The sequence below is a fragment of the Oryza sativa genome, chromosome 3 (genome assembly GCF_034140825.1).
Source record: "Oryza sativa Japonica Group chromosome 3, ASM3414082v1".
Lineage (NCBI taxonomy): Eukaryota > Viridiplantae > Streptophyta > Magnoliopsida > Poales > Poaceae > Oryza > Oryza sativa.
In genome coordinates, this window is record NC_089037.1 from 21,552,694 (window position 1) to 21,566,165 (window position 13,472).

Below are 13,472 nucleotides of genomic sequence, written 5' to 3' on the forward strand. Positions count from 1 at the left end.
TACCTACAGGAATTTTAGAAATGTTGTTTTTGTAATTATGCATCTGTATTTCTTGATCAGTATCCTGGCATTGCTCTTACAAACTTGTTGAGGCTCCCATTTCTTGTTTTTGAAATTTATATCGTTCCTTGCCTTACAAATCTGCCAAAGCATGATTAAAAGATTGTGCACCCCAACACCATTAGCTAAAAGATAAGCAATCAAATCCTGAACAGTTTGCAAATGGGTAAGATTATCAAATTTAAAATTAAAATCAGAGATAAACCAACATAAACGACTAAAATTACAGCGAAAAAAAAGATGCATGTCATCCTCCCTCTGACCACAAGTTAAGCAATTTGGACTGATAGTTTTGATTCTATGGTGAATTCTCTCAGCAGTGGGAAGAGCATTCCTGAGCAGGCGCCAGCCAAAAGTTTTCACCCTGGGAGAAATGAAACTATTCTTCCATATTAGTTTTAATAGATTCTTAACTAAAGAGCTTACCTGATTCTGATTTGGATACATTTCAATGCCGCCTCGATTCCTTCGTACCTCGTTTCCATCGTATCCTTTGCGATTTCCAAAACAAATCCAGCTCGTCTCCTCTCTGTTGTACAACGTCGCGCACTCTTGTCCCCTCCAGGCTCTAGCCCTCCTATTCTTCGATTCCCACATACATGCCTTTGTCGAATCTCCCTCTCTGCTAGCAAGGGCACTCATAGTGCGTCTTGGAAATTTCTGCGCCTGGGCTACCCACTGGGCAAAGGAATACCAAAAGACACTTGATCCACAATGCATGTGACTTAAATTCACACTTGCAAAGTCTGAAGACATAGATGGAGGCTACTTGGCCAAAGTGGGCATGGCACAGCCCACGTTGCACAAATGGCCAAATAGATGCAGGTCTGCGTGAAATATCAATTGTACCCCCCGCCCCTCACCCGGATGCGAGCCCGCGACTCATCTGCTCCGCACTCCTCCATCGGGTGCCACCTCGCCTCTATCCCTCCTCTCGTGTCTCTTCTGCTTCCCATCCTCCGCTCGCTCTCCTCCGTGTGATGGCGAGGATGAAGTTCCGCAGTGGCTTTTAGTACCCTTGCCCTAGCCCATGGCCATGGGCAACCATATCGGCAGCGACGCAGGCGAGGCGGGCGCAAGTTCGAGGCGTCGATCTGGTGGAGGAGAGCTCGGACTCCTCCATTGAGATGTGGACCGAACGAAGGGGACGCATGGTCTTGGTGGAGGAGCGTACTCCTTCTCCACCTAGGGTGCCACTGCTAGATTCACCAACGCCACCGCCAGGAGCTCCAATCCCACCGCCGGCTGCTCCAGCCGAACCACCCACAGTGAAGATCTAAGGTAACGAATTCGTGTAGCACCGAACCTAGGGTTTGCTCGTAGATCGAATCCTTCTTGATCTAAAAATTTCGGTATTTATTCATGAGATGTCTTGCAATATTGTGATTCTTTGATGTGCCTGTGGATTGGTATGACAAGTTCTATCCTAAAATCAGTGAAAAATGTACTGAGCAGGTTTGGGGATTTGGGGAAAAAATTTGGCGTACTAGCAATGTAGGAGTTATGCCATTAAGTTTGATGCATGTAATTTGAACACTCATATGCACATATGTGTGCTCAAATTGGTTGTATGTTGATCACTGCAAGCCGGCATGCTATCCTGATATTTTATTTGGTATAGTGCCGAGTTGACTATGTTAACATAATAACATTACATATAAAGAGGATATCTAATTAGCAAATTTGGCTTGTGGGTTTGTTTTGTTTCACTTTTTCATTGGGTTAGCCTAATCTTGAATTGGGGGAACGGAACTTATTTTGACTCAATTAATTTCTCTATCCAAGTCAGCAGTGTTCTGTGAGTTAAACCCTCATCATGTCTTTAGCTATAACAAGATTGATAGTCTGAACTTTAGTCATTGAGACATCAATTTTATAACTCTTAAAATTTCTGCTTGATGTAGAATGGTACAAACAACTTGTAGACCTTGATGTTTTCATTAGTGGGCTATGATGTATACTTGGAACATATCGACATAGCTTTGGAGCCTCAGGTCCTCAAATTATTCTACAGTATGGAAAAAAATAAATTGCATGTTGAACTTTCTATGCTTTAGTATTTAGGAATTTTCATTACCATCTAATGTTCTGATCAATATTGTAATTTTGGTGATTTCAAGCAACCTGATATATAGATATGGTTAGGTTATAGCAACTTTTGGTTCTTGTAATTCTGATAGTGTACTATGTACAATTTGAACTCACATTTGATTGTTGGAATTTTTTTTGGCAGGATATTTAGGATGATGAGGAGCAATCTGCCTCATCGTGCAAAGAACCTGCTGCAAAGGACCTATAATATGTACAGTTAGGCTATAGCTAGTCTTGGAGATGTGTAATGTAATGACTACTGAAATGGGTTGGATGGCAGCTGTTATGTAGTTAGGGAAGTTGATATGGCTGGTGGATGTTAACATAGCATCTTTTGGTTCTTTTGGTCAAGTATGTGATGACATGCAAGTAGGTTTCTTGCCTCAAATGGTCTGTTTTTGTTGTCCATATGACCAAGGTGATGATACTACCTCTAATTATGTAAGCGGAACCTTGTGCTTGTTTAGTGAAAGGATGCAGCTGTCAAGTCTAGAAGCTCATTTTTTGTTGTGATGCAAACATGTATGTGATGAATTGTCATACATAATTAGTTGCCAACTGTGGGCTATTATTAGCTGCCGTTATCAGTGAATCAAACCAAGTCATATTGGTAAAATTATTCTAGCAGATCTGTTGGGACTAGAACTCTTGATGTTTATGCAAAGTGTGATATGATCAAGGATGTTTGCTGGGTTTAGGAGAAGATGCATGATAAAACTTTTGTTATATGCAGCTCATTATTTGCAGGATATGTGCAGAAATGGTCACTATGAGGAGTCACTGTCGACAGCTTCAGATATAGGCAACTAATATGTGGGAAAACAAGTTTGGGGAATTAAAATATTATTTTATTTACAAGGCAATTCCTATATTTTTATTTATTTATAAGGCATCGACTATTTACAAGGATAACATGTCTCATCCTAGATACAAATACTTCAAATTGCATGCATAAGATAACTGGGGACATCCCCGATAGAAGGAGTTCTAATTAATTTACCTCTACATCTACTCTAATATACATGGATAATAATCCTTATTAGGATTATTTTACCTCCACATCTACTCTAAGATACATGGATAATAAATCTTATTTGAACTTCTAATTATTTTAAGTCAACTTCTATTCTAAGATACATGGATAGTGATCCTTATTCATTACTACTATACTACTTTTCATTTGCTAATTAGGTCTAAGTTGTAGTGACTATTTAGATAACATCCTTCGTTGGTAGTGAAGGAATTTTGGATTCTACTATGGACAAAACCTTGTCCATATATGCTCCACCAAATCTCTTTTAAGTTGGTTGTGCATGTCTCAGTTGTGGACAGCTATGTCGCGCTGAACTAGATTAGCCATTGGTATCGGTGTACTGTACATATGTTCCGGTGGCTCAATCTCATAGTCACCCTCAAACTCATGTGCATCCAGCGGGTCCAAATGACCTTCATCTTCTACAATCATATTGTACATTATAATACATGCTGTCATTATATTGGATATGTCTGATTGCTCCCATAAGTGAGTAGTAGTCGCGACCACCTTGAAACGAGCTCCGAGTAAACCAAATGCACATTCGGCATCCTTCCTTGCTGATTCTTGTTGTTGAGCAAATAGTTTGTGCTTCTCCAATTGAGGATGTCGGATCGACTTAACAATAGTCGCCCACTCTGGATAGATTCCATCGGCTAGATAGTAACCCAAGTCATATTGAATTCCATTTACTGTGTATCGCAGCCTTGTTGATGTCCCCATTAGTATGTCAGTGAATATTGGGGATTGGTTCAGAACATTGATATCATTATTGGAACCTGCCATACCAAAAAAAAAAAACAATGCCAGATCCACCGGTCACGGGACGCCACTGCCTCAAGGATGATTGTTGTTGCACCGTAATCTCCCCGTGTGTACATTCCTTTCCAACCGTTCGGGCAATTCTTTCACCTCCAGTGCATACAATCAATGCTTCCCAACATTGCTGGGAATCCACGTTCTTCATGCCTCTGTACGAGGCGTTGAACATCATCATCCGTAGGCTTCCTCAAATAGTGAGGTCTAAATATTGCAATGACACCTTCGCAAAACCTCGCGAGCAATTCGTAAGCAGTTGTGCCACCAATTCACACATAATCATTGGTTTGGTCGGCACAACAACCGTATGCTAACATCCACATCACATCAGTGCACTTCTGAATAGGTGAAAGTCCAGGCTGACCTAGGGCATCAACCCGTTGGGTGAAGTATTCATCCCATTGACCAAGAGCATTGATAATTCGAAGAAACAATGGCTTGTTCATGCGATAATGTCTTCGGAATTGTTGTTAGCTAAAAATTGGATTATCTGAGAAGTAGTCATTCTAGATCATGGCATGATGGGCTTCACGATCTCTCCTTATATATGTCCTACTGGCACGATGGGCATTCGAGGATGATGGTTGAAATAAATTATGCATATTGAAAGCAACTTGAGATACAACATTATTGAATTTTGTCTGCCGAGCCAAATAATCATCCATAGTGAAGATCTCTACCGGATCAACATATTCCACCTCGTTGTCATCATCAGATTAAGAAGACATAATTACTTACAGCACAAGTGTATCATCTGCATGATCGTGGACATATAGAGCATAAGAAATTTTATTTAAAAAAAATCACAAAATCAAATAAAAAGTGAAGCTCATATTGTGATCAATTAATTATATGCAGTAGCATTATATGTGATTAAAGCCCATTCCACTCTGTGACCAAAACTGAGACTAGCTAGCTGCAGCAGTACTGCTGTTTGGTTGCAATACTGCAAGATTTCTAAAGTTTAAGTGACCTAGCTGTGTTCGGTTACTGGGGTTGGGAACTAATCCCTCCCGCACGGAAAACGGAGCGGTCCATTAGCTATTTTTTTTTTTCAAAAATGGATTAATTTTAATTTTTAAGCAACTTTTGTAGAGAAACTTTTTGCAAAAAACACACCATTTAGCAGTTTGAAAAGCGTGCGCGCAGAAAACGAGGGATAGGGATTGGGAAAAGGGGCATCCGAACACACCCCTAGTACTCATGCATGCCCTACTAAAATTAAGGTTGTCACCCAGAACTAGTTACTTGAAGTATTTGCTTAATTAGTATTTGATATGACCAAATCACAGGTGCAGCCAATGCATGGAGGTCCATATGGAGTACTAGTATATTTCTTCTCAATCCATTGAAAAAGGTGGTTGCTTTGCAAGCATACAAAAGCAATTCAACTGATTCTTGGCATGACTACTACTTAAAAATTCAACTTCATGGCAACAGCAATCCAAGTTCATGGCAATTTTGAAAAAAAATAATCACAAATCAAATAAAAAGTGAATATTGTGAGCACTTAGTTAATTACTTGCAGGGCAAAGAGCAACCTAGGGCATCACATACATTGCAGCCAAAATTTTGCAATCACAAAACAATGATTAGCCCAATATCAGCATGCAGCCAGATCACAATGAATAGCCCAATCTCACATCCAACAACACCACAATGAATAAGCCAATTTCACATGACTCATAGTAGAAAGAACAACTGAATCTCACAAATTATTAGTCCATTTTGCAACCACAACCAACATCAATCAGTTCAGGTGCATTTTGTACCGTCACAGTTGGCAGCCAAAAAATAAAGTTCAGTACAAACCCCTCAAGGCTTAACATGTCACATGTGTCCATTATCTAAAGCATCAATCACATGGCACATTTTACATGACATAAGACATATGCTAAATAATAGTACATGGTCTCACACTACCACATTAATACAAGGTCTGAATCTGCATATATTGGTCCCACATAAGACAAGCTTGCAATCTAATAATCTAAAGCTGGCTCTTTTGTTAGCTTTTGATTGGTCCATGTGGCACCTCTAAGAAAAATCATAAATTTATAGTAGAGAAAAAACACCTAACAATCATACGTGAGGTAAAATCTAGAGAAAAATATCACATATAGATTCTAGAGGCTTCCAAAACTATCTCCCCTTTTCCAATCATAGGAACTTCTACTCCTTTGCCTTCTATAAATATACTACGCCTACTCGGTACTACTGCTATAACTCTAGAATATATATAGTAAACCCAACATTATTAAGCAAAAAACAAATCTAAAACAACGAATTTGCATTTATTTTCCTTCTTTAAATACACTACGCCTACTCTATAATATATAGTAACTCAAAATTATTACGCAAAAAAAAAATCCAAAACAAACAAATAAAGAAAGCAACCTTTCTTATATCATATAAAAAATTGAATATGTTTTTTTTGTTACACAAGATATGTTAAAAAAACTCTGAATATACTAAATAATTGGTCTTTCAAATATTTAAATCCACAAACAAATATATTTGAACCAATTAATTTTGATTAATATCAAAAGTTACTTTACTTATTTGGATTTCATCAAAATTTATGTATAAGATGACACATTACATTTTGTACTTCTGCTTAATATGACTTACAAGTTTTATATTTTTTATGACAAATATTTTTTCACTTCTACATAATAAATAAATCATTTATACATATGTCCATAAATATTTTTTCTTAATATCATACATTAATTTGTCAAAACTAAAATAATGGTTCACAATTTTCTTTCTAAAATATTTTATGAAAACTCTAAAATTTCAAATAAGAAAAAGAAATATATACATATTTTAAATTAGTGAGCACACTAATTTTACCATATAATATTATCGGGTAATAATAAGTATATATATAGGCTAACAAGCAAGTGTGCCAACGACACGCCGATGTATATCACATTGGGCAATATCTAAATTGCAACTGACTATTAACAACACATCAACATCATCTATTCTAGCTATGCCTTCCCTGTAGGGTAATGACCAAAAGTTTCCCCATCAACCACAAACAACATGTTTTCCATCTAAACTAGTCACTAGCCAATATGCACATGTATGAAAAAAAAGTAACTATCCTGATCCTGCAACTGCAGCCCCTTTCCCAACAAAAAAATCCGCCCATATTATATATATTAGCTATTGTTGCACCAACAAATAGATAGGTATCATCCTTCAAAATGCCTACCAAAAAACGAATAAGTGATTATGTGCCGGCACCTGGAAAGACAAAAAAAAATATATTCATCAAAATGTGATCAGCAAGCATGTTAACATAAGAAGGAGAAACTGGTTCATAAACAGAATTTCCATTCTGCTTAGGAATCTTGTGCACTGTTCCCTTCCAGAATTTCCATTATGCTTATAAATCTTATGCACTGTCCATTTCTCCATCTGAGATGTGTCCACTTGCAAGAGTTAGGTAAACATCTCCATGGACCTAGCTCTTCTGGTCAATCAGCTTGCACTCGTGCTTCTCTTGTGCAGCTAAGAGGGTGAGGTTAGCCGCTTTAACACGTTGATAAGCTTTTGCTGATATTCCTTCATAACCTCTACCTCTTTTTTTGAAGCATTAGACTCAACTAGGTTCTACCTCCTCTTTGACTCAATTAGGTCTTGACATATATCCACAATTGCTCTCCACACTTCTGGGATGCTCCCTTTGCTTTCTTCGCCCTCTTAACCCCCATAGATCTCGGTTGGGCTGCTGGTGGAGAATTAATGTTCTGATTTGGACTGAACTTCCTAGCATCATTACCACATGTACATTCCACTTGGAGAATCACATACAACCTTCCACCAGTGCATAAATTTTAAATGTTTCCTATTCGTCCGGCTGGTGTAGAGTGCTAAGGCTTCCTGCATGAACTGCTCATCGTTTCTACCACGCACGGGTGCATCTCGGAGCTGAACATAGCATCTATTGAACAAGGCAACCTTCCATGATGTCTTGTGCCAGTGTGACTTGAGACAACTGGGATCCCTTTGTATGTTAGGAGGCGTTGTCTGATTATACACCTTGGCTACCTTTGTTCAATATGTCTCATTGTTCCTATTAACTCCCTCGATAGGATCAGTGGAGTTCTCTAGCCATGCCGATAACTGTTAAATGAGTTCATACAAAATCAGTCCAATACAATCAAAATTGAATCCTATAGCAATCAACAATCAGAAGTTTTAAAAATAAAATCTAATACTATAGCAATCAGCAAATTAGATACTGAACATCACCTTAAAAAAGTTAATACTTCCCACAAAACATATAGGAATTAGAAATTTTAAAAATAAAATCTAATTCTCTAAACAGTTAGTGTCGCATAGATATTTTTTTGAAGAATCATTACTTCTGCAGTCATGCTGTTGGTATTTCTTACGACCACAGATAAATCCGCAAGCGCACGGAATACCATTGTAGCACTTCACCTTCGAGTGACCCCAAAAGAATATTGAACTCAGGGAACGTGTGTAATCTACCTAAGGCTAAGACTATCCAAGGACAACAACTATATATTGGTCTTCCAGCATGGAGGATTACTAGGACAGGATTCAGAACTGTCACCACCTACAGTCTACCTCTGACAAATCCATGGGATACACAACAAAAAAAGTAATCTCTAATCTAGACACCACGTCTAAGTTATTAATTATGACTCTAATACTTGCGTAGGAACTTCCTTCTTTATCCGGAGTCCTAGTACTAGAGCACTTAGTATGAATACTAAACAATGAACCCACAAAGATGGAAATCTATCTTACTTAGACTAAGTAATAACAAAAGAAAGGATCCCGAATGCTTACTTTATAGAAGAAGTTCTCTGAAACCCGGAACAGAGTGTACCGACAGCTCCTGTACTCCTCCGGAATTCCTCCTAGAAAGCTACACTCGTTGAGGTGGAAGTCGGATGAGCACCAAACTTCCGGGCACTCCTCCAGAGCTTCCCCTCACCCTCTATCTATTTCTAATGTATAAAAGATACAATAGAGCCTCTTGTAAATCAGCTCTGTCGGTGATATGGGCCCGAGGGTCCGCACAATAGAGGGAAATAATCTTTCTGCCTAGCCACGTGGCTGCGCGACCTGCCTTCCCCCCTCGGGGGAAAATCGGGCGGTTATGAAGTGGCTAGGGGGCCTCGGGGTGCCTCGTCACACCCCTCGGGCCCTTGGAGCACACCACCCCGAGGCCCTCACCCGGCTGCCACGTGGCGGCCAAGTGAGCAGAGCAGGAGGTGCTGCCCAACCTCTTAAATGAGCGGCGCCCCAATCATTCCTCACCACATTTAATGCGGCGTGGGCAGGCGTGCGGCGCCGCCCGATTGACGCACATCAATCGGCCTTGACCGGCCTGTGACCGGTCGCAGGCAGATGGGACGGGTGGCAGTGCACCCACATCCTGTCCTATGTCAGGCGGAGTGGGGGCAGGTATGCCCCGTCCCGTCGGCATGCAACCGAGTGTGCCCCCTGTACATGATGAATCCACCAAAGTCTCCATGGAATTAAGAAGGAATGACAGGGATGCCCTCTGTGTCAGGTGGAGGACGACGCTGGGCCCCACCTAAGGGCGAACAACCGCCTTGCTTCCGGTTGAAGGCATGGACGGTGGCTTGACCCAGGCTAGGTGGGCCCCCTTCCCATGGAGGAGTAGGTATGGACAGTGCATGTGGTATCCCCTTGAACTATAAAAGGAGGACCTTACCCATTGAGCAAAAGGACGACTCTTGATAGCTTGAGCTCGAGGGTTTCCTAGGAGCCCAAGATCTCTTGTAAGAACTCAACCATAATTCCACACACAGGAGTAGGGTGTTACGCATCCAGGTGGCCCGAACCTGTATAATCCCTCGCTTCTCACACTTGTGGTCGAACGATCTAGTTAGCCAGATCCTAGGCGGAGATACGCTCTTGATCATCGCGCCTTATCCCCCGGCCAAACTCACAAAGGGGGGTCTCATGACCTCCCGCTAGAGAGGATCACTCCTCGACAAGCTCAAAGTTGTGTGTATTGGAATGAGAGTGAGCTCCTCCTTATATAGGCTTCAAATGACGGTTACTGCTATGGGAAATGACCATTCTGCCCCACAACCGCCATCATGAAGTAATCAAGAGCGTACATGTGTAAAATGGTGATCAACGGCGCCACAACGGGTTCGGCCGAACCCAAAAACACTCCCGGCTTCTCCTTTGGCCGGTAGGTTGCTCAATGGGCCCCCAATAACCTGCACTATGTTTTGGCCCAATTCTAAGTTGTTTTAATTGACTTATGGGGCCTCCAATCTGTGTAAATGTGTCCTGAATACGTGAAGGTGCATTTTGTCGCATGACAGATGTGTTTTTTCCTCAAATTACCTGCATACGTATATTTCACCAACACTAGTGGAAATGATTAGTAATTATCCCTACCACTAAGTTAGATGCCATATTTTATGTCATTATATGCAAGTATTGACGGTCAAATATTATGAAATATTATGATTTAGGGACCGTCAACACATGCAACACCTACAAATATGAGGCAGCAGTGAGGCACCTTCAGTGTATTTTTCTAAGAACTATCACTTCATTTATATTACACCACTACTTTTATATGAGGCACCAATAGGTAATATCACAATTAGCAGCCAAATGCAATCAGCAATATTGCATATTGAACATTACTTGAAATGACACCTCTTTCCCAAAAAAACCTATAGGAATCAAATCAATATTCATCACAATATGCAGATGTACATCACTCATTAGTACTATATTTGAACATATCAAAATGCACTCAACTCCTAAAACACAAAATTCACTCAATACACTGAATAATCATCGCTTATACACCATTTATGTAAGAATCAGCACCTATACATCGGATATGCACACAAAATTCATTCAATCCCAAGAGTAATCATCACTTATAATGCTATACAAATCATCAAGGACAAAAATTGAACATCACTAAAAAAAATGATCTTTCCCAAGAAAACATATAGGAATCAGATCTATATTCATCACATTATGCAGATATACATCACTCATAAGTACTATATTTGAGCATACCAATATGCACTCAACTCCTAAAACAGAAAAAATCACTCAATACATTGAATAATCATTGCTTATACACCATTTATGTAAGAATCAGCACCTATACATCGCATATGCACACAAATTCATTCAATTCCAAGAGTAATCATCATTTATAATGCTGTACAAATCATCAAGGACAACAATTGAACATCACTTCAAAAAAAATTAATATTTCCCAAATAACATATACGGATCAGAAGTTTGTACATTAAAATCTATTTCTCTAAACAATTATTGTTGCCTAGATATTTTTTTTAGTAAGCACCATCGCTTATGCAGTCGTAAGAATCATTTATTATAGGGATAATTTCATTCTTACCCTTACTTTGATGTTCAATATTGTTTTTGATACTGTTTTTTAGGGTTTTCGATTTTGCCCCTACTTTTTTAAAACGAATTATCCATTTACCCTTGGTTTAGATGGAAGTTAGTGGACTAGGAATTATTGAGGGAAAGAAATAGAAAAAATAGGGAATAATAATTTTCAAAATATTGATTTACATGTCTACCCCTGGTAATAGAAGTAAAGGAGACTAATGTGCGCTAGCTGGCTCCAAAACTCTCTTTCCCCGTCCAACCACGGAGAACAGCAGTGGCCGAGGGGAACAGGCGACGGCGGTGGCGACCCTGCCCAAGGAGAACATCAGAGGCCAGGGAGATGGCATGACGGCAGCGTTGCGCCGCATTGAGGCAGGTGTTAGGCGGCGGCGGGGGCGGCTTTGGCATGCCGCCGCATCGAAGCAAGCCACACGACATCGGTGGCGGCGGCTCCGGTGAGACGATGCGGGTCATGCGGCGACATGTCTCCGGCCAGCCACCGTGGCGGGGGCGGCTTCAACGTACCACCACATCGAAGCAAGCTCATGAGAAGATGGCGCCTTTCTTGCTTGGTGGTACGACATCATGTTGTCGTCTCTCTCACGGCCTCACTGCGTTGCCGGCCAGCGCCCATGGCCTCAGTGCTTGCTTGCTTGCTAAACAAAAGAAGACATTAAGCTGCTGCTTGCTTTTTGCTTGTACTACTTCTTGTTGTGCTTGAAGCCTGGTTGTTTCTTGTTGTTGTGTGATGTTGTCCTTGAATCTGTAAAAATTTGTTTGATGATTTGAATCTGCCAAAATTTCGAATGTGTATAGCAAAGGGTATGGATGTCTTTTCGTCGAAGATTTAACACTGTCAATGTAACCATCCAAAGTAAGGGTAAAATTTAGTTTGTTTCAAAAAAACAAGGGCAAAACCGAAAACTCTAAAAAACAGGGACAAAAGCAATATTAGACATCAAAGCAGGGGCAAGAACAAAATTGCCCCTTTATTATATTACAGCACGATTTCATACGATGCAGCAGTGCATCACCTACACAAACCTCCTAAATCGACTTCTGTAGAATCAATAAGCACCTAAATGTACTGTCTGTAAGACAACTCCAGAATCACTAATAGTAGCAGAAAATCACCATATCTCCATTGTGTGCCAATAAATGAAAAAAAACAAACACATGCCAGCCTTATATCCTCTTTTGTTGAGTAGTACATTTTCCTCTTGGCATCAACAACAGCTTCTGGGGAAGCAGTCATATGTTGCCGACGTGCAGATCTGGAGCTCGAAGGCTTTGCCTTAGCTGGGGTTGGGGCCGATGGAGGTGGCGCTGACGGGGCCAGTGGCTACATACAGAAGGGGGGAACGATGCAGGTGGGAACGAGATCACCGAGTGTTGGGGGGGGGGGGGGAGAAGGAGGCTGGCTGGAAGATTAAGATAAACTAGCCACAAAGTTCGGATCTTGAAAAAACCGAGCGAATGCAGCAGCCATGCTTGGATCCATCGTGACCTAGGGTTCAAATCACGTTGATATGGGGAAAACAAAATCAAATGTTGAAGAATCAATTCGACCAACTGATTTAGGGTTCCAACGTACCTCCTTCCGCCACGAGGACTCCGGCGACTGGCGACGATCCTGGATACTGCAAGAGGGGAAGAAACAGCGTGGAAGGGGTGAAAGAAATCAGGCACGCGTGGGATGGTGGGGGCGATGGCTAGCACGGGAGGGGTAAAAGGCAAGGGTGGGCGCGGGAAGGAGGTTATGGGAAGGAGGGCGATGGGCGAGGGGCGAGGCAATTTTGGGAACCGATGGGAGATGCCGCGAGCGTAGGAATGAGGTCGAGGAACTCGCTCCATAGCGCGGCCGCCTCGCGCTCTCCCTGCCTCACGTGGTTTCGGCGGGATCGAAGAACGAATGGCTTTGTTTGGACACTCACGCTTGGTTTTGGTGGGCCCTCCTTGGCATGTGGCATTGTTTTTCTCCTCCACTTCGATGTGGGAGGTCGAGGCCGAATGCCAGGTAAGCCCACTGTGAAGGCTAGTATTCTGATTC

The 13,472-nt window shown here is 41.1% G+C and overlaps 1 protein-coding gene and 1 long non-coding RNA gene across 2 annotated transcripts in view; one reads left to right on the forward strand and one right to left on the reverse strand.

The window, feature by feature from the left end:
- The first annotated feature begins 913 nt into the window (after nt 1-913).
- LOC107280453 (uncharacterized) lies at nt 914-2,651 on the forward strand. The gene is made up of 2 exons (XR_001544623.3): nt 914-1,341; nt 2,294-2,651. It is a non-coding gene; the product is annotated as an uncharacterized lncRNA (long non-coding RNA).
- A 4,614-nt stretch (nt 2,652-7,265) lies between these two features.
- Nucleotides 7,266-13,472, reverse strand: part of LOC4333287 (protein DETOXIFICATION 40) — a 44,989-nt gene continuing 38,782 nt past the window's right edge. The window contains exon 8 of the mRNA XM_015775855.3: nt 7,266-8,140. The gene's annotated coding sequence lies outside the window, so the exon portion shown is untranslated. The remainder of the gene's footprint in view (nt 8,141-13,472) is intronic.